Source organism: Orcinus orca, chromosome 12 (genome assembly GCF_937001465.1).
Source record: "Orcinus orca chromosome 12, mOrcOrc1.1, whole genome shotgun sequence".
Taxonomy (NCBI): domain Eukaryota; kingdom Metazoa; phylum Chordata; class Mammalia; order Artiodactyla; family Delphinidae; genus Orcinus; species Orcinus orca.
The window spans coordinates 31,686,392-31,711,720 of record NC_064570.1 but is presented as its reverse complement, the minus strand read 5'-3'; the positions used below and the strand labels follow the sequence as shown (position 1 = coordinate 31,711,720).

Genomic DNA, 25,329 nt, shown 5'->3' with positions numbered 1-25,329 from the left:
TTGAAACAGCAACTCTGGGCGCCAGAAAAGCTTCCTCAGGGGCTTTATGACTATCAATCTATTTCACAGCTGGAACAAAGTAATTCAGATAAGAGTCTGGCAAACAATTCCATTTGTTTGCCATTAAAGATATTTTTATTTTCTGGTTGAGGAATTTTGTTCTTAGGTCTGGAGATGCTATGGGCTACATTTATGGCAAAAGCAAATGACTACCATCCCATAAACCTTCTAATAAGCCTTCCCTTAACCTTGTTACACAATCTGCTTATGAATACTTGTTCTTTTTCATTTTAATATATGTTTTCAAAATGAATTCATTCAAAATGTTTTGCCATCCATCGGGCTTATATTTGTAGTGTACCAAGAATGAAAATGTTGGCTTCCCTGGTGGCGCAGTGGTTGAGAATCTGCCTGCTAATGCAGGGGACACGGGTTCGAGCCCTGGTCTGGGAGGATACCACATGCCGCAGAGCAACTAGGGCTGTGAGCCACAACTACTGAGGCTGCTCGTCTGGAGCCTGTGCTCCGCAACAAGAGAGGTCACGATAGTGAGAGGCCCGCGCACGGCGATGAAGAGTGGCCTCCGCTTGCCGCAACTAGAGAAAGCCCTCGCACAGAAACGAAGACACAACACAGCCAAAAATAAATAAATAAATAAATTAAATTAAAAAAAAAAAAGAATGAAAATGTTGAACTTCACATTTCAACATTTTTTCTCAAGTCAATTCTTGATTCCAGAGGAAGAGTCTTCTTTTTTACTATGTTAACAGCATTAAAACAAGTTTGTGGTGTGTGTGTGTAACTAAATATGTGTTGAGGAACTGTGTCACAGGTAAAAAGAGTCTTACACGTATTATTTCATTTAATCTGTGCAAAAATACTTTGAAATAGGTTTGTTCCTACTTAAGGGTTGGGAAAAATGAAGTTTCAAGTCCCTCTGTTAGTACATAGTTGAGCTTGAATTATGGGAATGTTCTGTTCCCACTATGCACTCTTGTAAGATGGGTTTGTTCTAGTGGAAATTTACACATCTCAGAAGGACACTGTAAAAAATACAATATGTGAAGTGCAGTGCAGCTTGATGGTGAGAGCTTCCATTCATTACCTCAAAAGAAAATATGGAGCTAAATTCAAAATCCATTACTGACCCGGTATTTTTGCTGCGCTTTTCCCAGATGGAGGGATACTGGCCATTAGCAGAGATGAAATAATTTACCTGAGTTTGAACACTCAATGCCAGGGAAGAATTTATAAATAATATCTTGGGAGTTGCTTGGTCTACTGAATTGCAGATAATCCTGTATTTATAGAATATTTTACCCCGTTTTTTCTGAGACTAATAGTAATTATTTTTAACAGAAATGTAAATAATTCCCCTTTGGTGATCTTATGTAGTCCATTTTTCAGCTTCTTTTTTAAAGTCTAAGTTCAGAAATGAATCATCAATATTTGTGGCCAAAAGAATGTGCTTATTCCTTATTTCATGGCCTGCATCTTTGAGGGAGGCTCAGTCTTTCACTGTGTAACGTGGCTAGATGACCATTTTAAATGTGTCACTACTTGTCTTAGGATGTCATGTTTAATGGTCCTGATGGACACCATGAGCCCATTCTTCATTTCCTAGAAAGCTACTGAACATAATCAGGAGATATCCTCTCTCAGGAGCTTTACAGAAAAATGTGGTTTCAAGATATTTAGTCATAAAAAGTAGAGGCTACGATTAGAAGGAAGGCACCATGGAATCACACTCCTTTAATGGGATGCCTGGGCAAATGTGTAAGAACACCTAAGTGAGTTGAGCAGTTGGCTGTGGGCTAAAGATTATAGAAAGAGGTGGGGCAAAAATAAAACCACAGATGGTTTACAGCGGTGACTCATTTCTCCACCCCCTTCCAACTTCCAACCCTTTTAGTTTTGTTTTTAACATTTCGATTGTGAAATTTTTACTAAAAGTGCCAAATCTCCAAGTTTTTCTAGTCGAGACAGGAAGATTGTACCAAAGAAATCCATTTCTACCGCAGTCTCTCTTCACTGCCCTGATTTCCAAGATTTTTTTTAATGTTAAAGTTTTGCATGGAATTCTATTCTCTCTCTCCCTCTCGCATACATTTTCCACATCCAGAAACAAACCCTTCTTGAAAATGAGATCAGCAGATTGCACATTGAAAGACACAAATACACTGCACTAGAATGCCATACTTGCCCTCTAGTTACCAGCTCAAATGCATTCAGGAGACACTAGGTACAACCCACTCCCTGCGCTGGTGGATTGTATGCTCTGTACCTGCCAGGGTTGTGGTTGGAATATCTGCTAATCCAGAGTTTTACATAAAACTTTATTTACTGAATTGACCGGCATATATACAACCATCAGTTCTGTCTCTGCGGAATAGGAGGTAACTATCATAACATTTTACTCTATGAATAGGGCACAGTCCCCACTCACAGGATGTTTGGGGGCAAGGAGGATTAACCTACACCCCTCCTTGACTGTGATGTTTGGAGTTGAACCTAAGCACTGCTCATCGAAGCCCTCAACGATCCGGTTCGCCCTCGTCCTCCCTGCCCATGACCCTCGCCCCCGAGCCGCTCTCCCGGAGCCCCTTTCCGGGCTAGATCTGGTGGGCGCTCCAGAGCGGTGTAGATAGCGGACGTTCGCGGTGTCCGCTCCGCGCGGTGTTTGGCTCCGCTTGCGCAGCGCCCGCGCAGCCCGCCAGGGGGACCCCGACCCGCCCAGGCGCCGTCTGATAAGAAAGAGTCCGAGGGGCGTGGAGCCAGTGTCCTGCCGCGCCTGCTCCAGGAAAACCGGGATTCAGCCGGGTCTTCTCCACTCCTCCGGGGACTGGCGGGACCCCGGCTCCGAGACCTGGGGTTCCAGCGAGAGGCTCGCCCCGAGGGTGGGAGTGTCCGTTTCCACCCTCTGGCCTTCCAGCCCGGAGAAGAGCTCCTGGAAGCGGGTATTTTGTTCTCAAAGATAGGTTTTTGTCTGCGGTGATTCCCTGTTCTGGAAGTGCAACTTTGCGGCCGCTGCACGGGTCTTGGGGGCTGGGGGTCCTGGAGGGAGAGGATTGGATTTTGTCTGCATCCTCGAGGAGGAGGCTGGCGGCGAGATTGGGGGCGGCCGGGCCGGGGGAGTGCCCACGGGTCGTGGACGGCTGGAGCTTGGCGTGCACCAGGTCGCGATCGCGTGGCCACGCTCCTGGTAGCCCGCCCGGCCCCCTGCACCCCGTCCCCAGCCTCCTCTTCGGCGCTTGGGGCGTGAGGTTCGGTGGGCATCTTTCAGGAGCCGAGCAGAAAACTTTTCCCTTCCCAGCCCCCGGTCCCTTTTGTCTTTCTTGTGCGGCGGCGGCGACGACTGAGCAGCGATTCCCTGTCCCCTGCCCGGCGCACCGCGCCGGGTGACCTCCGAGGGCGGGAGCGCTCGGACTCGGTGCGCCCTACGGCTGCGGCCGGCGTCCCGGCGACCCACGGCGGGCACAGACAGCGACGCGCCCCCCGCCCAGAGGCCGCCGCCGCCACTCCCCTCCGCCGGCCCGCACATCTCGCCGCCCGCCCCCTCGCCTGACTCATCCGCCTGCCGTGGCAGCGCCGCGCCCGCTGCCCGAGCCCCGCCGGGATGGGGAGCGAGACCGCGGCTGCCCGCGGCTGCCGAGCTTCCTGCTGACGCCCCCGACCCCGTCGCCTCCTTCGCTCGGCTCCGGAGGCGCCGGACGTCGCACCAGCTCCGGGAGTGAGAGCCGCGACAGGCGACCGGACCCCCGAGGCCCCGAGCTCAGGACAGGTGAGGGGGAAGGAAAGGGTGCTGCCGGCGGTGGGGAGGTGGGTGGGCAGTCAGTGCAGCTGAAACGGGGCGCTGCTTTATTCCCCCTCCCCCGCCCCGCTTGGGACCCCGGAGTTAGGGTAAACACTGTCTCCTGAAGTTTGCGAAATAAACCAAGCCCGCCGTCAGTTCCGGACTCCCCAGTCCTCAGAGCGCAAGAGGAGCCGCGAGGGGCAGCCTCTCAGAACCCGGAGCCTTGGAGCGCCTGGCTGGGTTTCTCCAAGCTACACCCTCCTTTGTCTTCGTTCCAGAGACTCAGCATTCTCTGTAAAGATGTCCACAGCGTAATTTATAGTAGTCCTTGGCAAGAGCAAAGTGTGGTCAGGGTTTCCTAAAGCAATATCTGTATGTGGTAGTATCTTCGTAGGCGAAATGGAGACGCGAAGCAATTGTTTGCCAAGTTCAGCACTATTCTTCTCCCTATGGAGTCTGTCCTTAAGAGAAAGGGCTGAGGGTTTGAAAGATTTTCTCCATTAATCATTCTTTTGCTATAATTAATTGCCCAAGCCAGCAGTTCACATTTTGTAGGTACAAGCTCTCTGTGTGTATTTACTGCTGCTAGATTTCGACTGAGAAGTATGTGTATGTGTGTGTGAGGTGATATTTGTAATAAGAACAGTTCACTATTTCAATACCAGTTTCAGGCATTGGTAATGCCAGATAGTCAGATGCTTCACATTTATGTAATTTACTCATTGAAGTCAGACCAAGTACACCTTAGTCTGGTGTTGGACTAAGTATGTTGGGCTAAAGTGTCTCTTACCCGGATTTTTCTTCTAAAGATCTTCAGATGTACTTGTGGACAACTGTACATACAGAAAACATTTCAAGAATCAACAGCTATTCTTATTTGTCAGTAAGAATATTGAACTTTTAGGTTTTGCTGTCAAACCGAGTTCTGAGATACACTTTCTGTAGTGCTTTATGAATAAATTATTACCAGCTCCTATGAAAGCTATTTACTTTGCTGGTTTGTCACGTCTTGCGTTATGGAAACTCTTATAAAATGACCTTCAAGTTTGTTATTTGGCTACTGATACTAGAATATATTACCATTTTGTAAAAAGTAGGCTAAATTTCGAAACTTCTCAAATCTTACTTTATTTTTCCACTATTTTTTCCCCATACAGAAGCATCTGCTTTAGTTTCATGCTTTTCAAACAGCTTAAGTGAAGAATAGGCATTCTTCTTAACAGAAAGTAATGCTTCTATTAAGTAGAAACTATAATAAATGCTTTAGTAAAGTAATGTTATGAGATATTTTTCACTCAAAATATATATACTGAAGGGTTAGGAATGATTTTCTCTAATGAAGTCCTACTACAGAGCTCATAATTGTGAGATGATTTAGGTATAATTTGTAACCCTGGTTATAATTAGCTTTGTATCCTAGGCTGGGGAATCTTTCAGTGAAAGAGAGTTGTGTGGGGAGCTTCTGTATGCAATTTCCAGGCAGCTGGCACATAGAGATTTACCTGCTGCTTCTGAGTCAGGTCCAGAGAAACACATGTAGTATTCCAAAGGCACCCACAGCAGAATGGATTCTTCAGGAAAGATCATTGTAAAGAATGATGGCTGCACTTGTATTCCAACTTGGAGGAATTATTAGTGAAGCTTTTGAATCTTCCCAGAGTGAGATAGCAATACTTGGACTTTTGTAGTTTCAGAATTTTGACAATAGCTCATTGGACAGAGAAAGATAACTACTGACATACAGAGGGAGTGGATTTGAACGGTTTGTTTCCCATGATAATTCTCAGCATAAAGGAAAAGAAATTCATTTTAATTTAGGAAAATAGATAAGAGCAAAAATAAAAGCAGATGTCACTTTTTACATTTCTTAAACAAAATTAGTAGAAGATAAAATAGTCTTCATGGTAATGCATATTACTTATCAATAGAATGCACAGTCTAAAAGAGGAGGCAGTTTTAAAATAAATTTCATTTAGTGTTGGTCTCCCTAAATGAGAGGCTGCATGGGGAGTTCGGTCAAGCAGAACACATCTGCAAAGAGAACTTGTGTAGAGATGGAAAAAACAAATCTGCAGTGAGAGGGACCCCTCATTTTATGACACAAGATATGATTTGCAGTTTTATCAAGTGTATTCATTTCAGGACTTAAGATATGTTTTGTCTGCTAAGGTCTGATATGTGCCCAAGCATGCAGAAAACATGGGTGAACCCTTGTTATGGTGCCAGGCTTGCTGAAGGACAGCAAAGTAGCCTCTCCTATGGGAGCTTACAGGCTGGCGGGGAGGGGACTGGAAAAGTGCCATAGACCGCTGAGCACCTGGAGGAGTCCTTGAGCATCAGGGGACTGGTTCATACTGGGGAGCAGGATGGTGGATTTCCAAGGACACTGGATGGGGAGTTGGAAAAGCCAAGTTGTTGTCCTGGCTGAGACACTAATGATGTGGCCCTGGGTATGTTTCTAGGCTTTTCTGAGCCTCTCTGCTTTCATCGACAGACCAAGGACTTTGGACTGTGATCTTTTCATCCTCTTTTTAAAATGCTGCATTATGAGGAAAAATCAGGATGAGGTGTGGGTGGTGGTGGGGTGGGTGAGTAGAGTCTGGGTTGGGGGAAGACAGGCTGTGCTGGACACAGGGAAAGAATAATGACCATGATAATAGAAGGTCAAGGAGATCTGACCTGGGGCATCTGGCCCATCGTTGATTATATGAGTTTAAAATACATAACAGGGGCTTCACTGGTGGCGCAGTGGTTGGGAGTCTGCCTGCCGATGCAGGGGACATGGGTTCGTACCCCGGTCCGGGAAGATCCCACATGCCGCGGAGCGGCTGGGCCCGTGAGCCATGGCCGCTGATTCTGCGCGTCTGGAGCCTGTGCTCCGCAGCGGGAGGGGCCACAACGGTGAGAGGCCCGCGTACCGCAAAAAAAAAACAAAAACAAAGTAATAAATAGCAACATTCACTTAGTACTTGATGGTTTTCGATGAATTTTCACACATAATGCCAATCGATTTTCATTACAACCACAAGAGTTTATTCAAGCAGAAAGGTGATGAAACCAGGACTAATTTCTCAAAGCACGTTTGCACCAGTACACTCCATTGCCTTTCTGTAGGAACAGGGAAAGCTAGAACACACTTTGGAAACCCTGTGTAAATGGGAGAGAGATATAAGGGTGGCATCAGATTTTAGTGGAGTTTCAAATTTCTGAGTAAAAATTTAGGTTACATTCTGGAAGATAAGAATCTCCAATTGTGAGATCAAGACCTGACACATCTGGAATTCTGATTGTAATCTTTAGTTTGATTACTCCTGTTCTGGGCTTCCTCCTGATCTCATCTCCCTCCCCATTCCCAGCAGGAGTTCTGGTGATTTGATTATTACAGTCATTGATAAGACTTTTCCAAGAGTTTTGAGTGCAATTGGAAAAAGGAAATTCTCATATAAAGCTGGGGATTCTTGGACCATTGTACTGTTAATTAATGGGATATGTTCCAATAGCAAATTGTGCTTTGGAAACTGTGACCAGAGGTGAAATTACACAAAATTCATGGGAATGTGAGCAAAGTGTGAAGAGGTGGATGTGTTCATTCCTTCCTACAGTGTCCTTGTCGCTCTGCTCCAAGCACTAAAGGGGTGTCAAGTGCACTAAAGGGGGTCAAGTCCCCTCCCCCTCCCCCTGTGTTCCTGTGGAAGGGAGCTGATCAGGATTCATCTGGTTATACACTCGAGGGAGCTACATTTAACTGCGTTAGGCAGAAAAAGTAGATTTATTGGCTCATGTGACTGGAAAGTCCAAACATGGACTTTGCTTTAGTCATGGCTGGAACCCAGAGGCTCACATGACTTTGTTACGGTTCTTTCTGTCTCTCCTCATTTCTCAGCTTCTCTTCTTTCTGAATCAGCTCATTCTGAGGCCTCTTTCTACATGCTAAGAAAGGTGACCATTGGTAGTTCCGAACCTGCATCCTTTGGCTTTTGATCCATAGGAAAGAGAGGTCTTCTCTCTTCCAGGTCCCGTTTATAGAAATCTCCTGAAAGGGCTATGGTTGGCCCTGCTATGGAGGTCATTGAGTCAGTCTCTGTGTCCAGCAGAGAGTGCTACTGTGATAGTCTTGGACTGGATCATGTGCCCAACCCTGTATATATGTGATGCTAGTGGTGGGATGGGGAAAAGGAGACTGGTAGAGGCACCATGATTGACATGATCTCTGTTAAGATCATATAGATCTCCCAAGACAATGAGGCTGCCAATCAAAAACAACATGTCTATTATTGCGGAGAATTGCCCCCTCCATTTTGAGACAGCCACTTGCACAACGATGTGACGTTTGCACATGGAAGCAACTCAGGTGACCACGGCCATGCAAATTCCAGAAGTGGGACCTTCCTCCCAGCCAAGGCAAAGCTAGGTGATGAAATAATTCCCTCCATGTCTAGACTTTGCTAAGAGGATCCAGAATTTTTTTTTTTTTTTTTTTTTTTTTTTTGCAGTACGCGGGCCTCTCACTGTTGTGGCGTCTCCCATTGTGGAGCACAGGCTCCGGACATGTAGGCTCAGCGGCCATGGCTCACGGGCCTAGACGCTCCGCGGCATGTGGGATCCTCCCGGACCGGGGCACGAACCCGTGTCCCCTGCATCGGCAGGCGGACTCCCAACCACTGCGCCACCAGGGAAGCCCCCAGAATATTATTGAATGAGGAGCCCACCATTTATCCATGTCCATGTGCTTTTAGCAAATAACCCTGTGCCTTATTTCCAGCCTAGGGATTTTATTTCCTGAAGGCCTGGTCTTCTAGGGATCATTTGATTAGAGACCCCTACTTTGGGCATTATGAGATTAGAGACCCAGTGACACAGTGACAGTTTGAACAAGGAAGTAAAGTGATGGACACAGAACTATTGTTTATAGAAGTTTATTGAGTTTGTGAGAAATGGGCAGAGGGGAGGCAGCAGGCACAGATTAGGGTTACCACTTAGGAGACCTAAGGTAATAGGTCCTAAATTAGAATATTGGCATGTGTGAGCAACATTATTAAGGTCTGGTGAGGATGAAGGAGCGTCTGTGTTGACAAAAACATTGGTAGGTTGAAACAGATCAAGGGGAACCAAACCAGGAAGGTAGGCTGGGCCAGTAGGTGAAGTGGCTGTGTGTTGCAGGTAGATTCATAGCAACTGGACTGTATCAAAAGGAGGCCTGTGGCCACCACGTGTCCTAGGGGCAAAACCTTTATATGTGTAGCACTGACATTTATTAAAGACCTACCTAGTATGCCAAGTCCCATGTTAAATGCTTTACATTCATTATGTTATTGAAATCTCAGAAAAGCCCTCTACTGTGAGAAAGCTGAAAGTTAGGGAGGTAAATAAGTTGCTCAAGGTTATGTGGTCATTAAGTAGTAGACCTGGGATTCAAACCCTGGCAGTCTGAAACAAAAGCCTGTGCTTAAACTACGCGACACCACCTCTCAAGGTCAAGGTCAGAATCTAGTATATCAGGCCAAATTGAAGGGTGGGCCCCATATTGGGCCTCCCAGTAGGCAACCAGAGTGCCAGGAGTCCAGGTCAGACAGAGGGGATGGAATAGAGGCTATCAGGGTGAAGGTGTAGAGCATTCGTGCTCAGTGGCAAACTGGACAAGAGTGCCACAGTAAGAATAGAACAGGCGTAGATTCTTGGTTTGGGGTTTGGGTACAGGGAGGAAAGTGAGTGGGAACAGCATCAGGAAGTTGAATAGGTGGGCAGATCAATAGAACTAGAGCTTGATTGTTGATCTGAGAACAGGAACTCTGCCGTCTGCCCTGCTTTAGATATCCTTCGTGGTGTAAGTCAGTAAGAATACGGCATGGGCAATGGGCAACTCCTTAGAGGGAGATGGAGTTCTATTAGTTGTCAGGCACTATTAAGGGAAAAAAAGCTAACATTTGTAGAGCATCTGCCATGTGCCTTAGATACATAATCTCACCGAGTCTTCATTAGACTCCTGGGAGGAGATATATCTCGGCTTTTTTTTTTTTTTTTTTTTTTGAGCAAGGAAATGAAGGCTTAGAGAAGTTAAATTACTTGCCTGAGCTCCTGGAGCCAGACTGGAAAATCAAGGAGCTGTCATGGAAACCGAGATATATCTGTATCTCCACCTCATCCTGGATCTTCAGGGAGACATCCTGGTCCTGGCAGGGCAAGGTCAATTTCAAGTCTGGGCCATAGACAGGGGGAAGTCAGCAGGGTTGTATGGTTGGGAAGGGACATCGTGAGTGAACGTTTAGACATCTTACTGTGAGCTGAGAGCAGGTCACCTGAATGGCGTTGTCCAGCAGGACTATATCCAGCTTTGGCAGAAAACTTAATAACCTAGTAGGTTTTTCCCCCTCAGTGCAGGCTCGCTATCATCATGCAGGATAGATACGTCAGCAAGTCAGATGTTTGGAGGGCTTAATTTTAGTCACTGACTTCAGTTGAAGAGAAGGGACCTCTGCCAGCTGCCATGGCCTGAATTTACCTTTATACACAAAGGTACTTTTCCCAGAAATATGATAAATAAGAAATAGATACATATATGGAGAGAGTTGGAGAGAGAGGAAGAGCATTAGCACATACTGAATGTAGCAGGTATGTGGAATACACTCCAGCTATAAAGGTCTATACTGGAAGATGCTCTAAATGAAACTATTTACTGATGAAATATGAGTGATATATCATTCCCCAACAAACGCAAGGTCAAATCGGTCTCTGTGTAATTTATGACTGGATGTAGATGTTCGCTGTAGATGAACTGTGTATACATATGATAAGAAGAAAGGGAATGAAAAGGTAAGTGAAAAGAAATATTTGAGACATAGTTTTGAGAATTCATAGCCTGTTTGGGGAGGTAGGACAACCATGCGTAAACTTTTAAAGCAGCACGATGGAATAATATGATTTCAGAGTTGGCAGTATTTTTCAGAGAGTCATCAGGATCACAGTGCCAGCCAGTATTATGAAATACAAACTTAATAGTAGCAGATGAACGTAAATGTTATGGAAACTAAAAGGAGTGGAACCATCTGAAACCTGGAAGGCTGATCAGGGGAAGCTTCTGGGAGTTCTGATAAGTATGTGTGGGCAGAAAGAAGAGACAAGCGTGTTCCAGGTAGGATGACTAAACTTCTCAGTGAGCCAGAGACCACTGGGAAATGACTTGTAGTTGAACAGGTTGGGTTTGCTACTTGTTACAGTGAGGGAAAAGGTACACCACAGGAAAACATGGGGTGTCGCAGTAAAAGGGTGTTAGAAATGCGTGATTATAGGATTTGGTCTTGTAAGTGATTTGGGAGAGGGTTTAAAGAAGCAGGACTGGGCTTCCCTGGTGGCACAGTGGTTGAGAGTCCGCCTGCCGATGCAGGGGACACGGGTTCGTGCCCCGGGTCCGGGAAGATCCCACATGCCGTGGAGCGGCTGGGCCCGTGAGCCATGGCCGCTGAGCCTGCGCGTCCGGAGCCTGTGCTCCACAACGGGAGAGGCCACAACAGTGATAATGCTATGAGTTTGTATCTTAATAAGTCTTCTCTAGAAGGAGCAAGACTAGAGAGGCTGACATTATAATTGGCAAAGATGCAGCAAATACTCATTAGCAAGATTAGGGGAATATTGGTCATTTTGGGGGTTGGATAATATTTGTGTTTTTGTTTGTGTTCAGATAGGATTACACAGTGGTCTTGTTTCTGTCCTGATTCAGCACGGTCACAGAGGGGCCTTGTCTGGTGCGGATGCTCTATGAAATCATTTCCATCTAACAGGAGGACCCCAGGGCCAGCTCCCCGATATAATGTCTACTGTGCTCTTTCATAAACTGCAAATGATATTCCAAAATGTACCTGATTTCATGCACCAACTGAGATTCCCATTACAATATGATACTGTTAGTGAATTCTTCTCTTGGAGTTATGGAGGTGATTTTCTTCCTATTTTGTAAAATTTTATTTAATAGCATTTATTAAGTTCCCACTGTTTACCAGGTACCCTGTTAGATTCTGGGGAGGTCAGGATGACAAGGATCTCAAGAATCTCATAATCTAATGAGAGAACTGCATGCAAGTCAGTGACTATGATGCCTTGAAATAAAGCTGGTAGAGATATGAGAATAGGTAAAGAAGAATAGGGGCTCCTGGGATGAAAGTGATGCTGAGAAAAGTGATGCTCTTTTACAAACAGTGGTGCTGTTTTACATCACAGAGGTGCTGATAGGTGGGCAGCGGCTAAGGTATGTTTGCAGTTTTGAGAGTCAGCATCTTTGGGCTGAAATGCAGTATGAACCCAAAGATTCTCAGTCCTCTCTCTAAGCCGATCTTGGTATAGAAGAGGCATGCATTTTTGGCTCACTTGGCAAAGCAAGTATCAGATCAGCTCAGTGCAAGTATGAGAACATACATGTGCAAGTATTTGTGATACAGTAGACTTAGCATTTCTGAAGGGGTGTTATTATTTCTAATAAAAGCAATACATGCTTCTAATGAAACTTTGGAAAATACAGTAACTATAAAAAAAAATCAGGGAGACAATTTGCCTATAATCCCATGACCCCAAAACACCCATAAGAGTCTGGCATTTTTCTTCCCCTTTATATTTAATGAAGTTTTTCCATAGTTAATAACATATTACAATGAGCTCTGTTTGCTTAACCTTGTGTCCTAAATATTTTCCAGCTTCTCGGCAAGCTTTATTAATGTTGTATAATATTTGATTGTATGATTTACCATAATTTATTAACTATTCCCTTAAGATTGGACCGTTAGGCTGTTTCCAAATAACTGGTCTTATAACTGGCATTCTGATGAAATCTTTGTTCATATTTCAGATTACTTCTTTAAGTGAGATCCACGGAAAGGTAATTCCTGGGTCAAAGAGTATAAATATTTTAAGACCTTCGGTACTTAATGCCAGCCTGATTTTCAGAATAAGTGAACTTGTGGTTGACAGTGCAGGGGAATCCCCCCTCACCGTGCCTGCACTAGGGGTTTATTTATTTTTTTCTTAAATGAGAAAAGCTACCATTTCAAAATGAGTAACAGTTCCGCCAACTGCTGATTTGGTTCCTTTGTACCCAAACCTCTCTTTTAAAGTGGAGGTTGGTCCAATGTTGTGATGAACCACTCGATTTAAAAAAATTTACTCACGAAGTGGTCCTGAATATTCAGATAGGGACCCATGACAGAGAGAAAATTAGCTTGTGAATGACTTTTTAAAGCCAATGACAGGCAGGCACATCGTGCGAGGGCACACTTCAGACCGTGGCGTGGAGAACCTGTGAGTGAAGGTGATGCTAGACAAAGGCCCCACTTTTGGGAGCAAACGCTCTACCAAGCCCGCCTCTGTGGCCTGGCAGTCAGGTCCTCGCAGTCCTGGAACTGTGGAACATTTGGAACTGTTGAGCTCGTGGTCCCTACCCTGTGTGAAGGAGCTGTCACCCAGGGAGCATGGTCTGTTTTGTTCAGGGCCGTGCTCTCAGCAGGCGACCCAGGAGCAGTTAGTGCTGATGGGTAGAATCTGAGGTCGGCTGTGCCCTAAGGTAGGATGTGAACACCTGGGAGATCGCTCCTTCCCGAGGCCCGAGGCCCTCTTAGTCACTGATCCGCGCAAAACGAGCCAAACAAAGATCCTGAATGTGGAACCTTCTGGTTTTACTCCCTTTCCCAAAGGCAAGCCAACCATATCGAAGTGTCTAGTTTTTTGTTTTTGTTTTTTGGTTTTTTTTGCGGTACGCGGGCCTCTCACTGCTGTGGCCTCTCCCGTTGCGGAGCACAGGCTCCGGACGCGCAGGCTCAGCGGCCATGGCTCACGGGCCCAGCCGCTCTGCGGCATGTGGGATCTTCCCGGACCGGGGCACGAACCCGTGTCCCCTGCATCGGCAGGCAGACTCTCAACCACTGCGCCACCAGGAAAGCCCGAAGTGTCTAGTTTTCAGAGTGATAAACCTTGCCTTATTGCACAAGAAGGAGGAACTTGGAGTTTATTCAGACCTCTGTGGGGTGTTTACTGCAAAGGAACTATTGAACTTTACCACAGCAGTCAATTCGAGGTGGTTTCTCAGTGCCTGTCTCAGTTTTTCCACAACTGCTCTTTTGCTGCAGAAATAATTCACAACTACAATAAAAATACTTCTGGTTTTCTTCTAAAAGTTGGAGAATATTATTATAGTGTTACGACTCCATTTTCTTCTGTGGATCTCAGTCAATAATTTTGAACAAAATTATTTTCATTCGTTCACCAAATCATTATTTACTGAGATTCATTCAGTAGTTGCTGTTGAATTATATTTATGACCCATTTTGTCAAATGTGAGGTGTGCCTTACACCATGATAGTGTAGAAAACCAGGTAGGAAAGTATGACCTATACATTTATTATTTGCTCTCTGATGAAACATATAAAAGTTCTCAAATCATCATGCATAACGTAGTAAATGCAAGCTCTGTAGGAAGTTCATTCATTAATAATTGATTCAATAAATGTTATGTGCCAGGGGCTTCCCTGGTGGCACAGTGGTTGGGAATCCACCTGCCAATGCAGGGGACAGGGTTCAAGCCCTGGTCCGGGAAGATCCCACATGCTGCTAAGCCCGTGAGCCGCAACTACTGAGCCCACGTGCCGCAACTACTGAAGCCCGTGTGCTCTATAGCCCATGCTCCACAACAAGAGAAGCCACCGCAATGAGAAGCCCGCACACTGCAACAAAGAGTAGCCCCCCGCTCGCTGCAACTAGAAAAAGCCCATGCACAGCAACAAAGACCCAACACAGCCAAAAATAATAAATAAATTAAAAAAAATAAATGTTATGTGCCAGGATCTGGGGATAGGGTAAAGATCAAAAGAAAGGTTGTGGTGGAGTGTACATCCTAAATGAGGAAGACAAGTCAGTTTCAGGAAGTAGAAAGTCCTATGAGAAAGGGAAGGAACCTGATGTAACAGAGTGCCTGGGGTTCTGTAGATCAGAAGGTCAGGAAGGACCTCTCTGGGTTTGTCATTTGAACTAAGACCAGCCTTGCATACTGGGGAGGGGAGGTAGGCTTTATTTTCAGGGCACTGGGAAGCCGTTAGAAGGTTTTTCTTCTGGAGCATGATGTTTGAGGTCATTTATTAAAAATAGTGGTTGAGGTTTAGAATGCTAAGCAATATTGTGATGATGGTGTTGGAGCCGGGAACGAAAGCAACGTTCACGTTAGAAACTCCCTGTGTAGTTCCGCTCAAGATGTGCCCTGCATCATTATGTGGCTGAAGGCATCCCGTAAATAGTATATCCACCTTCAAAGGGTTTTTAATGTGACTACAGATATTCTATATTAATATAAGTATAGTTCTGTCCATAAAATATAAACAGCTTAATCAGTCCACTGTGAAGTTTTTATGTAAAGCTTATATTTTTTTAACTGTGCCTAGCATAGTGACTTGTGTATTGTACGCATTCAGTTAATGTTTGCTGAATTAATTATATTGAATCTTCTATACTGTCAGTAAAATATCACCCTACGATATAAAATCACATTTAAGACAGAGTATTTTTATGAAAAGACCAAATTATTTCTTAGAAAAAAATTTAGATAAAATGTTAACTGTACTCTGAATATTAATTTTCAATTATAGTCAAAATTAAAAATTGAAATATTGAAAATAAAAATCTAATTCACAGCTATAATTATCTTCTTTATATGCAGTATAGGTGGAAGTCTCTGGAAAGTCCACATGTTAGATAAGGGTTTCATTAGCAACAGTTGGTTTTATCACACTCTATTTAACACATGTGGAAATGCCTTCTTTATTTTATGAGTCTCCCAATCGTTGAACCAACCTCTATTCAGAACTCTTCTACCAACACTGGCGTAGTGGAACGTAGATGATAATAGCATATAATTAGTGATGTTTGTTAAGCTCATTGTCTTACGGGAGACCGAGTTCAAAATATACTTATTGAGTCATCAGACATTTATGGAGAGTGGGCCAAGTGCCATCCACTGTGGTTGGTTCTGGAAGTTAACAGGCTTCTCGCGAGGAACTCACAGTCCAGAGAGCAATCTGGTACGTACTTAGAGCAAGGGTGAGAGTTTTGAAAGATGATCTTTGGGTCTCCCTGAGTCTAAGCTTGGGGAAAGGAGATGGTAATGAGTGAAACTGGGCATTATTTCACAGAAGCCTTCAATGTGGAATTTGGTTAGGTTTTTTTTTTTAAAGACAGATTACAAAAAGGAGACAAAGAAAAAAAAAGGCAGCACGTGCCATCCATCTTCTGGCAACAAGGCCATCTACGTCCCGATTCTCATTTCTACTGATATTACCCTGGGGGTTCCCCAGCTGCCAGTGACTCAGTGTTCACTTGGCAGGAGACCCAGGGACTGGCAACATCCCCCTGCCTCCTCCAACACACAACCCCATGAACCCTGCCCCCTTGGCTCACCAGCCTTGGGGTCTAGGGACCCAAGCTTGCCCTGCATGTCCTCGTGGGCACCACTCCTCCTGACCTTCACATACTCCTGCAGCTTTAGATCTGCTGTCTTCTCGGTTGCTAATAGAGCATCACTTATTCATTGCTTTATCCATTCACTCATTCAATAAATATTTTCTGAATACCTACTAATTTAGGCACTGGATATACAACAGGAAACAAAATGAAGTTCCTCGGGAGAGAGACAATACACGTATACTTTCTTGTGACAAGTAATGTGAAGAATGAAGCACAGCTCAGGGACAGAGAATGCTGGGATGGGGGTAGTGTAGCCTGGTCACGGAAAGCCCCTGTGATCAGGCCTGATGTTTGAGCAGAGACCTGAATGAAAGGGAGGGAAGGACTCATTAGAACGTCTGGGGGAGAGGAGAGTGCCAGGCAGAGAGCAGAGGGTGCAAAGGCCAGAGGAGGCCGCAGGAGAGGTGGGAGTTGGCTTGGAATGTTTGAATAGCAAAGATGCCATATGGGAACATGTATATGTATATGTATAACTGATGCACTTTGTTATAAAGCAGAAACTAACACACCATTGGAAAGCAATTATACCCCAATAACTGTATATGTATAACTGATTCACTTTGTTATAAAGCAGAAACTAACACACCATTGTAAAGCAATTATACCCCAATAACTGTATATGTATAACTGATTCACTTTGTTATAAAGCAGAAACTAACCATTGTAAAGCAAGTATACCCCAATAAAGATGTAAAAAAAAAACAGAGCAGGGGCTTATAGAGGGCCTTGGGGCCACGAGGGAACTTTGGGCTTTCCTCTGAGTAGCATAAGAGGCATCTGCCAGGGTCCTGACCTACAGTGGGGGCTTTGCTGGGCTCAGTCCCAATGGTCCTTGACTAGTCTCAGAAGGGAATGTGCAGCGAGTGGAGGCCTAGGTGTTCTGCCCCATCAGCTGTAGGCCTGACTTGATGGGCCTGAACTCCAGTTCAGGATTCTCAGCAGTGATGTGATCAAATGAAAGTGACACGGATAAGGACTTTGAAGCAAGAATAACCCAGAGAATTCCAAAGGAGATGTTTTACTTTGGGTGTGAGCCGAATTTTGCTGTAGATTGGAAACTGCATTCACCGATCCAGAGTGTGAGAGCCATGAGGAGACTTTTTCATACAACAGTAAGAAATCTGAAGTCTGGAAAGGCAGTCCGCTTTTGCTAAAGTTCACTTACTAAGTATTAGGTGCAGATACAGGATTAAAATCCAGGCCTTCCGGGGCTTCCCTGGTGGCGCAGTGGTTGAGAATCTGCCTGCCAATGCAGGGGACACGGGTTCGAGCCCTGGTCTGGGAAGATCCCACATGCTGCAGAGCGACTAGGCCTGTGAGCCACAACTACTGAGCCTGCGTGTCTGGAGCCTGTGCTCCGCAACAAGAGAGGCCGCGATAGTGAGAGGCCCGCACACTGCGATGAAGAGTGGCCCCCGCTTAAAAGAAAAAAAAAAAAAAATCCAGGCCTTCCTCCTCCTGATCTTGGCTCTTGAAGAATGGGGTGACATACATGGGTTAAGGAGGAGAAACACTGTGATATTTGGCCTGAGATTAGCTACCTAATAAGAACCAGGACTGTCAGGGTTAATGACTTGGAGCATGCCCCGAAAACCTCCTTAAATATCAGCATTCATTTGGTCAAGAGATGCTCATGGAGCAACTGCTGTGTTCTGGTTACTGACTGCGTGTGGTGCAGGGGGAACAGCGAGCTGTGTTCACAGGGTGGACAGGGAGCTTATGCTCTAGTAATGGGGGCAAAAAATTACATCATAAATAATAAGTGTGGGACTGCTCTGGTGGCGCAGTGGTTAAGAATCCACCTGCCAATGCAGGGGACATGGATTCGAGCCCTGGTCTGGGAAGATCCCACGTGCCGCGGAGCAACTAAGCACGTACGCCACAACTACTGAGCCTGTGCTCTAGAGCCCGCGAGCCACAACTACTGAGCCCGCGTGCCACAACTACTGAAGCCTGTGTGCCTTGAGCCCATGCTCCACAACAAGAGAAGCCACCGCAATGAGAAGCCCGCGCACCGCAGCGAAGAGTAGCCCCCACTTGCCTCAACTAGAGAAAGCCCGCAAGCAGCAACGAAGACCCAACACAGCCATAAATAAATAAATACATAAAATTTATATAAAAAAATAAGTGTGATTCGTGGCATGAAGACACACAGGTTGCTAGGAGAGAGGTTCGTGAGTCAGAGGGTCAGTGAAGGCTCCCCTGAGAAATGTCTTGTAAGATGGGACCAGAGACGAGAGGAACTTGTCTGGAGAAGATGCTTGCCAGAAAGGAAAACCCAAGCAGGGAGGTTGAGGAAAGAAGGAGTTGGGTTGTTTTTGAAGGACAGAAAGCAAGCCCTGTTATTGGTCAAAGTGAGCAGGGGAGAGACGGTGGAAGGAAAAGCTGTAAGCTGGTCCAGCCATTATGCAGTGCCCTGAGGGAAGTGGTAAGGGTTTGATACTTGATCCAAAGAGCAGGCTTTGCAAAAAAGAGGAATGACATGAACTGATTTGCATTTAGGTATCATTCTAGGAGTTTCCTGGTGAAGGAGTTGGAAGAAGCAAGAATGCATAAAGGAAGAGATAACAGGGCCTTCGATCGGGTGGTGGCAGTGATGTTCAAGAGAAGTGGACAGAGTAAAGACAGGTTTTGAGGGCAGAACCAGCAGACGTTGGTAACTGAGAGCATGTGGGAAAATGTGGTCCAAGATCCTCCAAGATTTTAGCATGGATGGTGGTAGCATTCATATAGGTGAGGAAGACTTTTCCTAAGTTCCGTTCATGAGTTCAGTTTTGGACATGTTACATTTGAGTTGCAGGTGAGATATCCCAGGGGAAAGGGCAGGTAGGCTTTTGGACAGATGAGTGTGGAGCTCAGATGATAAATTTAGAACGGAGACATAAATTTGAGAGTCCTTAGCTTGTAGTTGGTAATAAAGTCCTGGAGAGGATAGAGACCAAACAAAGAAGGTGACTTAGGAGCATGGTTTGGGGATTTCCACATTTAAGGGTGGTTAGAGAAACATACAGAGAAGTAGCAGCCCTGGAGGTAGGAGAAAAGCCAAATGACATCACGGTGTGATGTCATTCATGAAAGGTACGTGGTATTAGCGAGAAAGCTTTGTTTGCCTGCTCCTTCCTGAGCCCTTTCTGAAGATTTAGGTTCAATTTCTTTCTCCAATTAAACTTACAAGTGCAACCGTGATGTAGTTTAACCTATAAACTTTTGGGTGAAATGGGATTAGAAATTGCTGAAAATCTTTTTTTGAATTCCATGTCATAGTTGTTGATGCTAAATTAGAACAGAATAAATGCACGAATCATACCTTCACAAAAAAATCATGATGGAATAGCATATCTGAAGGTCATTTTCATTATCATGCTGGTTACTCATCTATTCCTACTATCAATTCCATTGCTGCCTTCCAATTTGGTAGGTCTTTGAACTTTTAAAAGCATTTGCATATACATTTTTTATTTAAATTTTTTAAAAAATTTTATTTATTTTTAAAATTTTATTTATTTTCTAAAGATTTATTTATTTTTGGCTGCATCAGGTCTTAGTTGCAGCATGCGGGATCTTCATTGTGGCGTGCAGGATCTTTCGCCACGGCACGCAGGTTTCTCTCTAGTTGCAGCGTGCAGGCTTCTCTCTAGTTGTGGTGCACGGGTTTTTCTCTTCTCTAGTTGTGGCACGCAGGCTCCAGGGCGCGTGGGCTTTGTAGTTGTGGCGTGCAGGTTCCAGAGCACGTGGGCTCTGTAGTTTGCAGCAGGCAGGCTCTCTAGTTGAGGTGCGTGATCTCAGTAGTTGTGGCACACAGGCTTAGTTGCCCCACAGCATGTGGGATCTTAGTTCCCTGACCAGGGATCAAATCCACATTCCCTGCGTTGTAAGGTGGATTCTTTACCACTGGACTACCAGGGAAGTCCCCATATATACTTTTTAAAAATTGAGACATAATTGATGTATAATGTATGAGTTAGGTATACAACAAAATGATTTAATATATGTATGTGTTGTGAAATGCTTACCACAATAAGTCTACTTAAATTAACATCCATCAAATTAACGCATAGTTACAAATTTTTTTTCTTGTGATGAGAATTTTTGAGATCTACTCTCAGCTACTTTCAAATATACAATACAGTATTATTAACTATAGTCACCATGTTGTACATTACATTCCCCAGGACTTATTTATTTTATAACTTTATTTTAAAGCATTACTAGGTCATATGTTATCTATGTGACAGGCATTTTAAAGCTATTTTCTTTTCCAGGACACTATAAGGAAAGTATATAATTTAAAAGAGAGTTGCTTGGATAGCTAGCAGAAGACTCAGAGGATTACCCTGGCTCTTACTACAATTGCATTTTAGCTCGTTAAAATTGAAGAGAAAAGACACCTGTTATTTGAGGTTGCCTTTAGCCTCCCCACTTGGGAGCTCAGCTTAGCCCATTCTGTGTGTGACAGTGGACCCTGAGGGAGCATCACATCCTTGTTTTTGTATTTTCCTACAGGAAAAGACACAGTGGAAATTCACCAGTAGTACATGAAACTAATGTGCAAAATTAAAAATCACCCTTGTGTGCGCATTGTCAAATTAGAGGGGATTAACTACATTTATACTTTCTCTAATCTTCTAATGTAGTCTTTTCATTTTTTACCATTTTTCTTCATATTAAAAGATTATTTAAGATTCAGGAATGACCTTATTTATAGTGTGAAGTTATCAAAACACTTAATAATGCTATTATGTCCATAGTACTTTCTTAAGTTATGATTGAAAAGTATATAATAAAAAACTCTCCTGGACTTTGAGTCCTTTGGGAGTTTGTACCTTGCTGCCCAGGGTCCCCTGTGTCAATGAGAATCCTCCAGACCTCCTTCGGCACCTTTCTTTTGTTATTTGAATGCTTAGAAGGTGAACTTACCACTGGTTTTATCCGTCCTGGCATAAGTGTCCATCAGTTACATAAGACCTTCACAGCAATGTGTCCTAAGAAGTAGTGCCAGATACTGCTGGCTGTATTTGATGATATGTCTTCTTGCTCGCTCCCAACCAAAAAACAATTTTTTTTTCCGCATCTGTGCCTCTGCGTGAACCATTTCTGAAGATAACCTTTGAGGAGAGAAGTGGGGCCGTTTTCTGGTTCAGAGAGGACTTTTTATAAACTAGTCATGGAAGTTGACTTCCCTGTGGATAACTATGTCTGGTGCAGAAGATGAATGAGAAATAACTGTCAGCCCTGGATTACTGTGCTGGGGACTCCAGTAACTTTTCTGCAAGTGCAGTTCTTTTAGAATGTAGCCATCTTTCTGTACAACTGCAGTACATTGAGTGACAGTCCCTAAGCTGCCTTGTGGTATGTCAGACACACATTATAGCATGATATTATTCCTGCAGAGTGGGAGAAAGCCTTTTTTTTTTTTTTTTCTGTCGAGGTGCACATATAAAAAGCAGTCTGTGGAAAGAGGCAGAGTGCCATTTTTAAATTTAAGTGTAGGCACCAGAAAGGTTTATATGGTCCTTATCCTTTAGTTCTATAGTTTAGCCGATGAGATTTGAGGAATTGCTAATTAAAGGTTAACTTTTGAAAGGCTGGCTCCCGGACCTGCTGGACCATCTCTGAGTGGGATCCCATCTCTTACCTGCATTTTCTCTTCCGTTCATTCCAGAATCCCTATCACCTGGCTGAAGTGGCTCCCCTTCAAAGATATTTTTTAAATATAGAGTCAACTTTTGATTATCTGGGCTATTTATGATTTAAGTGAGATTTTGTTTGAAAAAAAGAGTCCCATTGCCAGGGATAATTTGAAAATCACTGGAGAATTCGAGCTTTACACCCTAAAAGCTATGTGATCTTGGTCAGTTACTTAACCTCTCTGAGCCTTAGTTCACTCTCCCTAGCGTTGGACAGCATGACTTCCTTGGAAGCATGGTTGGGTTATAAAAGGTCATGTAAGTAAAGGGTCTGGCACAGTGTGAGGCACGAAGTGGAAACAGCATGAGACAGCAAGTCTGGGCGTCCTGTCATTCCAGAACACAGCCAGATGGGGAGTGTTCAATGACAGTAGATAATCCAGTCCTTTTCCTGGCCTTTTTCTCCACTGGCTCCCACCACCATGCCTTTGTTTTGCACACACAGTCTGTGGGATACAACTGTTATCTCTGCCTATTACCTAAGATGAAATCCTTTCTTGGGGTGTCGGGGGGAGGGTGCAAGCACTTTTCGTTCTAGACCCACCTTGATTACACCTCTTCTGTGGCGTCTTCCCCTGCCTCTCCTGGGAGAGTTGGTTGCACTTTCCTGCACCTTCGAGATGCTTTGCTTATGCCAGCAGTTAAGCCTGACCCACAAAGAGTGACTTTTCTACCTTCTGTCTCTGTTCTAGACTGAAGTGTATAAGTAGTGAAAGTGGACCTAATGCCTCCCCCAGGACAACAAAAAGAGTTGAATGGAGAGTGGAAGGGGAATTATTTTTTTCTATTGGTGGTGGTACCACCAGGAATGTTACCAAAAAATAGAACCACTTCAGCTTTTTGGAGACCAGTGGACAGGGGTCTCAAGAAAGGCAGCAGCCCCACAAGCAGTAGGGGTATAGGATGAAGAGATACAAACTAACTACTACGCATAACATAGATAAGCAACCAGGATATCCTGTATAGCATGGGGAGTTATAGCCATTATCTTGTAATGAAACTAATTCTGAAACTAATATAATATTGTAAATCAGCTATACTTCAATAAAAAAACAAAAGAAGTACCGCCTCCCCACGCCCAGAAAGGTTCTTTCTCTGTCTTCTCGGGGCAGGGGCAAGGTAGACGCACCAAGCAGCCAAGTTTCTGCTCCTAAGTCTGCTGAGATCCTGCTATTAAGTTTCTTCTGTGACCAGGCTCCTCTAGACACCTGCTCCGGCCCCCTAGGGACTCCATACCGGAAGCAAGCCCTCTTACCTGATGAATGGTGTGAGCTCCTTATGGCCAGTTGTGGTGTTCTATTATGTTTAAGACTCCTCTCTAATTTTGAATTGTCAAATTCAGTTGAATTAAAACAGCAGCTCTGAGGGGTTTATGAACCCCTGTAGTAGCATCAGGTGGGATAGTGTCACCTTGGTTGACGTGCAGGTCTTATCAAGCCAAAGGTATTATCTAGTTCAGAGGAAGAGCTACCCTAGACTTAGTAGCTTTCTTCTCTTTTCTGTAAAAAAGAGTCCCATTGCCAGGGATAATTTGAAAATCACTGGAGAATTTGAGCTTTACACCCTAAAAGCTATGTGATCTTGGTCAAGTTACTTAACATCTCTGAGCCTTAGTTCACTCTCCCTAGTGTGGGACAGCATGACTTCCTTGGAAGCATGGTTGGGTTATAAAAGGTCATGTAAGTAAAGGGTCTGGCACAGTGTGAGGCACGAAGTGGAAACAGTATGAGGTAGCAAGTCTGGGCATCCTGTCATTCCAGAACATAGCCAGATGGGGAGTGTTCAATGCCAGTAGATAATCCAGTCCTTTTCTTGGCCTTTTTCATTTATATGTTTTGAAACATCCATGAAGGTATCTTAATAAAACTGAAAGTTGAACACTTGAATGCCTGGCAGTGACAAATAATCGGCTTCCCAAACATAGTTCATAACTCAGCTGTGTATCTAGATATTACTCCCCGGTCTCTCTGAAAATACTGATCAATAAAGTATGAGCTGTCAGGCTCAAAACCCAATAAGTGTCTTCAGTTTCAATTTTTAATGTTTTAGCAAATCACATTTGGTTGGCATAGAGATAAAAATGAATATCAGAAAGTGGTGAATACTGTCTTCATTATGAGTACAGAGGATTATCATTCTCTTTCAAAATTTTTCTGAATAATTCTGACAAATATTAAAACTTTGAGGGCCAATGGACCCAAAGAATTTTACAGGAATAATATATTCAAATAATATGAAAAAAGAAGAAATCATTTCTTAAGTACTTTCTCAACATTGTAAGTTGTCTTTATCGGTACTTTATAAAAAGTAAATTTATTCTTTATGAATTTTTTTAGTTTATTATAAACATTTGTCAAGGTACTGAAGTTTTGATAAACATACCTTTCTAAAGGCTGCAATGTGGTCTGCTACCAACGTTTTCAAATTATAGTTTTTAATTAATTAAAAAGGAAATATTGATTCTTGTGATATTTAAACCTTTCCTTTGCAATTTCTTTGCAATCTTGGGAAAGAAAAGCATGTTTTTCAGATGTATCATTGGATATTTTGGAATTATTTTAATGAAGCTTAACATTTAAAGTGAAGATCGGGTCACACTTGTTAACTTGTCAAGGGGCAGATAACCATCCCCGAAAGTTTTCTGAAGGAATTTTTTTTCTCTTAGAAGCCTCACGGTGTCAGACACTTGGGGATTATTTTTGCTTTTCTTCTAATGTTACAACAGTTAACATCTGGAGTACATTTATTATCTTTTCGTAAAAGGATTTATCTTTATTAGCATCTCATCCAGTGGTAGAGAGAAACACAGGAAGACTGTCAGGTTTAATACAATCTTTTGGATATAAATATGGAAGAAAGTAGTCAGAAAAAACTCTTTATCTAGAAAGGGGATTTTCTTTGTTAACATTTTGCTCCATGCATGCCTTTTGGAGGAATTATCAGTTATGGAGACCACATGATAAAACTTTTAATTTCTTATAGCCTGAAGCTAGTGCAAGGTCTGATGGGGACCAGGGCTCCTTACTGGGACTCTGTGCCTGGAGGTGAGTGAGCGACAGTGTGGGATGACATCAGGGCCCTGGAGGACATGGTCACCTGGAAGGTGGCTTTCTATGATTATTTTTATTATCTGTTTATTCTTTCAGGGATCTAACAAAGTTCCTTTAAATTCCTAACAGTCTATTGTCAGGGATTTGGCAGGCCATTGCTTTTGTTAACCTGATTATATAAAGCAGTTGTCTTATTTTGCCAAAGCTTCTCCAGTAAATACTTTTAATGCACAATAAAGATAGGCTGCTACTCTGGTGAAACACTCACTGTAAAAAAGTTTGCAGATCACTGTGTTGAGGAGGCTCTTTA

The 25,329-nt window shown here is 43.8% G+C and overlaps 1 protein-coding gene across 1 annotated transcript in view; it reads left to right on the top strand.

Annotated features, from left to right (window-relative positions):
• The first annotated feature begins 3,483 nt into the window (after positions 1-3,483).
• The window catches only part of TMEM200A (transmembrane protein 200A), a 71,631-nt gene continuing 49,785 nt past the window's right edge, over positions 3,484-25,329 (top strand). The window contains exon 1 of the mRNA XM_004263831.4: positions 3,484-3,781. The gene's annotated coding sequence lies outside the window, so the exon portion shown is untranslated. The remainder of the gene's footprint in view (positions 3,782-25,329) is intronic.